The 6749-nt window shown below is 43.3% G+C and overlaps 1 pseudogene; it reads right to left on the reverse strand.

The window, feature by feature from the left end:
• Window positions 1-5801: 5801 nt before the first annotated feature.
• Window positions 5802-5889, reverse strand: LOC119266238 (annotated as a pseudogene).
• Window positions 5890-6749: the final 860 nt, after the last annotated feature.

Genomic DNA, 6749 nt, shown 5'->3' on the forward strand with positions numbered 1-6749 from the left:
TTGGATATGGTGCGTACCATGATGTCTCTTATCGAATTACCACTATCGTTCATGGGTTAGGCATTAGAGACAACCACATTCACTTTAAATAGGGCACCACGTAATTCCGTTGAGATGACACCGTATGAATTATGGTTTAGAGAAACCTAAGTTGTCATTTCTTAAAGGTTTGGGGCTGCGACGCTTATGTGAAAAAGTTTCAGAATTGATAAGCTCGAACCCAAAGCGGATAAAATGCATCTTCATAGGACACCCAAAACAGTTGGGTATACCTCCTAATTCAGATCCGAAAGCAATATGGATTGTTTCTTGAATCGGGTCCTTTCTCGAGGAAAGGTTTCTCTCGAAAGAGTTGAGTGGGAGGATGGTGGAGACTTGATGAGATTATTGAACCGTCATTTCAACTAGTGTATAGCAGGACACAAAGAGTTGTTCCTGTGGCACCTACACCAATTGAAGTGGAAGCTTATGATATTGATCATGAAACTTCGGATCAAGTCACTACCAAACCTCGTGGGATGACAAGGATGCGTACTACTTCAGAGTGGTACGGTGATCCTGTCTTGAAGGTCATGTTGCTAGACAACAATGAACCTACGAGCTATGGAGAAGCGATGGTGGGCCCAAATTCCGACAAATGGTTAGAAGCCATGAAATCCGAGATAGGATCCATGTATTAGGACAAAGCATGGACTTTGGTGGACTTGCCCAATGATCGGCAAGCCATTGAGATAAATGGATCTTTGAGAAGAAGACGGACGTGGACGGTAATGTCACCGTCTATGAAGCACGACTTGTGGCGAAGAGTTTTTCACAAGTTCAAGGAGTTGACTACGATGAGATTTTCTCATCCGTAGCGATGCTTAAGTCCGTCGGAATCATGTTAGCATTAGCTGCATTTATGAAATCTGGCAGATGGATGTCAAAACGAGTTTCCTTACCAGTTTTTGTAAGGAAAGGTTGTATGTGATACAATCCAAAAGTTTTTGTCGATCCTAAGGATGCTAAAAGGTATGCTGGCTCCAGCGATCCTTCTAAGGACTGGAGTAAGCATCTCGGGGTTGGAATGTACGTTTTTGATGAGATGATCAAAGATTTTGGGTTTATACAAAAGTTTATGAGAAACTTGTATTTCCAAAGAAGTGAGTGGGAGCATTATAGAATTTCTGATGAGTATATGTTGTTGACATATTGTTGATCAGAAATGACGTAGAATTTCTGGAAAGCATATAGGGTTATTTGGAAAGTGTTTTTCAATGGGAAGCCTGGATTAAGCTACTTGAGCATTGAGCATCAAGATCTATAAGGATAGATCAAAACGCTTAATGGTACTTTCAAATGAGCACATTCCTTGACATGATCTTGAAGGTGTTCAAGATGGATCAGTCAAAGAAGGAGTTCTTGCCTGAGTTGTGAGGTATGAAGTTAAGACTTAAAAGCTCGACCACGGCAGAATAGAGAGAAAGGACGAAGGTCGTCCCCTATGCTTAAGACGTAGGCTCTACAGTATGCTATGCTGTGTACCGCACCTGAAGTGTGCCTTGCCATGAGTCAGTCAAGGGGTACAAGAGTGATTCAAGAATGGATCACAGGACAGCGGTCAAAGCTATCCTTAGTAACTAGTGGACTAAGGAATTTTCTCGATTATGGAGGTGGTAAAAGAGTTCGTCGTAAAGGGTTACGCCGATGCAAGCTTAACACCTATCCGGATAGCTCTGATTAGAGATACCGGATACGTATAATGGAGCAACAATTTAGAATAGCTCCAAGTAGAACAATTATTTGGAATAGCTCCAAATAGAGCGTGGTAGCTACATCTAGGAGATGACATAGAGATTTGTAAAGCACACACGGATCTGAAAGGTTCAGACCCGTTGACTATAACCTCTCTCACAAGCATAACATGATCAAACCCAGAACTCATCGAGTGTTAATCACATGGTAAATGTGAACTAGATTATTGACTAGTAAAACTCTTTGGGTGTTAGTCACATGGGGATGTGACCTTGAGTGTTAATCACATATCGATGTGAACTAGATTATTGACTCTAGTGCAAGTGGGAGACTGTTGGAAATATGCCCTAGAGGCAATAATAAAAGTGTTATTATTATATTTCCTTGTTCATGATAATTGTATTTTATTCATGCTATAACTGTATTATCCGGAAATCGTAATACACGTGTGAATACATAGACCACAATATGTCTAGTGAGCCTCTAGTTGACTAGCTCGTTGTGATCAACAGATAGTCATGGTTTCCTGGCTATGGACATTGGATGTCGTTGATAACGGGATCACATCATTAGGAGAATGATGTGATGGACAAGACCCAATCCTAAGCCTAGCACAAAGATCGTGTAGTTCGTATGCTAAAGCTTTTCTAATGTCAAGTATCTTTTCCTTAGACCATGAGATTGTGCAACTCCCGGATACCGTAGGAATGCTTTGGGTGTACCAAACGTCACAACGTAACTGGGTGGCTATAAAGGTGCATTACAGTATCTCCGAAAGTATCTGTTGGGTTGGCACGAATCGAGACTGGGATTTGTCACTCTGTGTAAACGGAGAGGTATCTCTGGGCCCACTCGGTAGGACATCATCATAATGTGCACAATGTGACCAAGGGGTTGATCACGGGATGATGTGTTGCGGAACGAGTAAAGAGACTTGCCGGTAATGAGATTGAACAAGGTATCGGTATACCGACGATCGAATCTCGGGCAAGTACAATACCGCTAGACAAAGGGAATTGAATACGGGATCGATTGAGTCCTTGACATCGTGGTTCATCCGATGAGATCATCGTGGAACATGTGGGAGCCAACATGGGTATCCAGATCCCGCTGTTGGTTATTGACCGGAGAATGTCTCGGTCATGTCTGCATGTCTCCCGAACCCGTAGGGTCTACACACTTAAGGTTCGATGACGCTAGGGTTATAAAGGAAGTTTGTATGTGGTTACCGAATGTTGTTCGGAGTCCCGGATGAGATCCCGGACGTCACGAGGAGTTCTGGAATGGTCCGGAGGTAAAGATTTATATATGGGAAGTCCTGTTTTGGTCACCGGAAAAGTTTCGGGTTTTATCGGTAATGTACCGGGACCACCGGGAGGGTCCCGGGGCTCCACCAAGTGGGGCCACCAACCCCGGAGGGCTGCATGGGCCATGTGTGGGAGGGAACCATCCCCAGGTGGGCTGGTGCGCCCCCCACAAGGGGCCCAAGGCGCAGGGGAGAGTGGGAGGGGGCAAACCCTAGGGCAGATGGGCCCTAAGGCCCATGCTCCCTGCGCCTCCCTCTCCTCCCCCTCTTGGCCGCCACCCAAACCCCATCTAGGGCTGGCCGCACCCCTTGGGGGGGGGGAAACCCTAGAGGGGGCGCAGCCCCTCCCTCTCCCCTATATATAGTGAGGCCTAGGGCTGCCCATAGGACACGAGAACTTCTCCCTCTTGGTGCAGCCCTGCGTCTCCTCCTCCTCTCCCATGGCGCTTGGCGAAGCCCTGCTGGATTGCCACGCTCATCCACCACCACCACGCCGTTGTGCTGCTGCTGGATGGAGTCTTCCTCAACCTCTCCCTCTCACCTTGCTGGATCAAGGCATGGGAGACGTCATCGGGCTGTACGTGTGTTGAACGCGGAGGTGTCGTCCGTTCGGCACTTGGTCATCGGTGATTTGGATCACGACGAGTACGACTCCATCAACCCCGTTCACTTGAACGCTTCCGCTTAGCGATCTACAAGGGTATGTAGATGCACTCTCCTTCCCCTCGTTGCTGGTTTCTCCATAGATAGATCTTGGTGACACGTAGGAAAATTTTGAATTTCTGCTACGTTCCCCAACAGGCGGCTGCACTAAACTTGACCAAGCACATCAGACTCCTGAAAAATAACATTTTATTAGAAATTCATCAGAAGTAGCATAAACCTATGGTTATGAAATACAGACCACTATTGAGACCGGACACCTTAAATATTACTAATTCATGAAATGGACTATCAAACATGGCGTCTGTAATCTATGAAATAGTGCTTATTCACATCAAAAATTGAAAGCATGACAGACTATCTAGCAAGGATTGAAGAGTTAGCAGCTTATAAGAACATTTTTTTCTGAAGTTTTGATGGTCCATTGACATCTACCAGCAAATACTAATTGCACAGAATAGTAGTTGGTGCATGAATCAGAACCAGTGCAGATCCCACTTGTGTTCGTGAATGAATTGCATTGCATAAGGACAGCTGCAATAGCATCGGGGCATCAACGACAGAAGGGCCAAGATCAGAGAGAGACCGGAGCGCTACCAAGGTCAAAATCATATATGTGCACGCACAGCGGTGAAGAGGACGGCGGCAACAGCAAGCCTACAAAGCCCTCGGGCTGGAGCGGCACGAATCCTGAAGGTGTGGCCGGAGGAAAAGACGCGGGCGGGCGACACGCCGAGCGGCGCAAGCCTCCGAAGTGCGTACTGAAGCCGGAGTTGCCGGAGTTGGAGGCGACCGAAGCCCTTGCCACCGAGGAGCGGCGAATCCAACCCGATGGGTGGACGCAGCGGCGCGAGGCAAGCACAGGAGGCAAGCCGGAAGAATTAGTCAAACTGAATAATATTTGGAGGTGATCAGGTGAACTAAAATAAATGAAATTCGGACTCCAGATTCAGGAAAAATATACAACTTATAAATTATCTAGAAAATTCTATGCAAATTATATACAATGCAAGTGTTGCTCGAAAAGTCAAAATCATTTGTATCATGCATCTATTGGAAATCCTATATGAAAGAACAACCATATTGGTTAGTATGGACAAGACAACAACGATCTTTGTATGTCAGATTGCTTGGAAACATCAATGAAGAAGATTTCAACAAGGAATAACTTAAGTATATGATAACAATATAATGTGGTACCACTCTCAACTTTCCATGGCAGAACAATGTCAAAAGTTTCAGATCACACCATTCAATATCTTGAAGGATAGAAAGAGGGGGAAACAACAGCAATGCAGTCTGCTATTTTTCAAGTTTCATTGAACAAAAAGAAAACTATTTTGTTTTACACCAAAAGAAAGAAGCTCCAAGTAATGAACAAACTGAACTGAAGATTACCTTGTGACCCTTCCAAAATTCTTCACGTCCCAAACCATGAAGATTACCTTGTGATCCTTCAAAAGTTCTTCACGTCCCAAACCATGAATATAAGTGCTTCCTAACTCCTTCAAAGAATCATATGATGGACCATTGCTTGTGTCCATATATTCCACCACTTGCAATAAATTGCAACCAACTACAAATATGCTAGCAAAATAATACTCCCTCCGTCCGGAAATATTTGTCATTGAAATGGATGTATCTAGATGTATTTTAGTTCTAGATACATCCATTTTCATCCATTTTGATGACAAATAATTCTGGACGGAGGGAGTAGTAAGATGGTGTCATGGCAATACCAGACTGTGCAAAAAAAATTATATATGAAAATCATTACCATAAATCATTGTTGGGTTCACTGTTATATATGACTTCACTGTTATAGTCAACGTAGTTCAGTTTTTTTAAATCATTGTTGGACTTTCCGGGAATGGAAATGAATATATAGAGCTCAACTAAACTGAACTCAACTGAAACAAATCCTCAAAAAAAAAAAACTCAACTGAAACAAAATCAAGATCGAAGCCTCTATATGCATGGCAGTGGATATTCCTATACATCTGGAGTAGCTGAAACAAAGCTGAACTAAACTAAACAGAAAAATTAATATCTGAACAACAATAAAAAGGTTGTACATGCCACAAACTATTAACATTGTTTGAGCCGCAGTCATTGCAATTTTTTCACTAACTAAAGTATTTGTCAAACAATGTAGGTAATGAAGTTGCAACTCATCATTTGCAGAAACAATACGTGGGTTATGGAACGATGATTTTGCATCTATAATAAAAAATATGAAGAGAAGAGGAATTATATGTAGTGATAAGTAGCAAAATGTTCGACATGGGATTGACAAATCATGTGGAAGGAGACTGGTTGTAACCAAATAACTACTTATGTGCGCCTAAATATGAAATTTTACCTGCTCGCAGCAAAGAAAGAAGAGACGGGTTTCCTTGGTTCTAGTGGTATCATGGCCCTTACATCCATTGCATATGACATACGCATCTGAAAGGTTTACGAAATGCAAAAGGTCACAGACAGCCTGCCGAATTCAGGAAAACATTTGTTCTAGGAAGGGCACCCTTCAATCATGAAAGCAATGGAATTGGATGAGGACACTTACTGATGTATCTCCTAAGGATTGACTCAAAGGATTTCAGAGCAAATCTTCCTTTGCTCACCAAACTGTGTTGCCCACCAAGTGAACCGCCGGTTGCCATTTCAAAGAGGAAAAAATCCATCACATGATTAGGTTCCCTATGCAATCTGGAGACGTAATTTGCAGATGGTTAGCTCATAATAACATTTGTGGTAAAAGTGCATTCCAGATAAAATCAAGGTTTCTTATTCTCACGCAAGTGACAAGTGTGACTAAGTTTCTAAGAAGGTTTGGCTTCAGAACCAAAAAAGGGTACAGTTCCATCACTACTTCAGCTGCTCTCTGATCTCAATAGAAAACATGGAGATCATATCCCTGTCCATGTCTGCCTCAAGGACAGGGTGCGCTTAGATCCGATAACGTCAAGGAACAATGCGAGAGGATCAGGTCAAGCACAATGGCAAGGAATGACCTATAATGTGACAGGAGTAGCAAAGCATGTCA

Source organism: Triticum dicoccoides, chromosome 2B, assembly GCF_002162155.2.
Source record: "Triticum dicoccoides isolate Atlit2015 ecotype Zavitan chromosome 2B, WEW_v2.0, whole genome shotgun sequence".
Lineage (NCBI taxonomy): Eukaryota > Viridiplantae > Streptophyta > Magnoliopsida > Poales > Poaceae > Triticum > Triticum dicoccoides.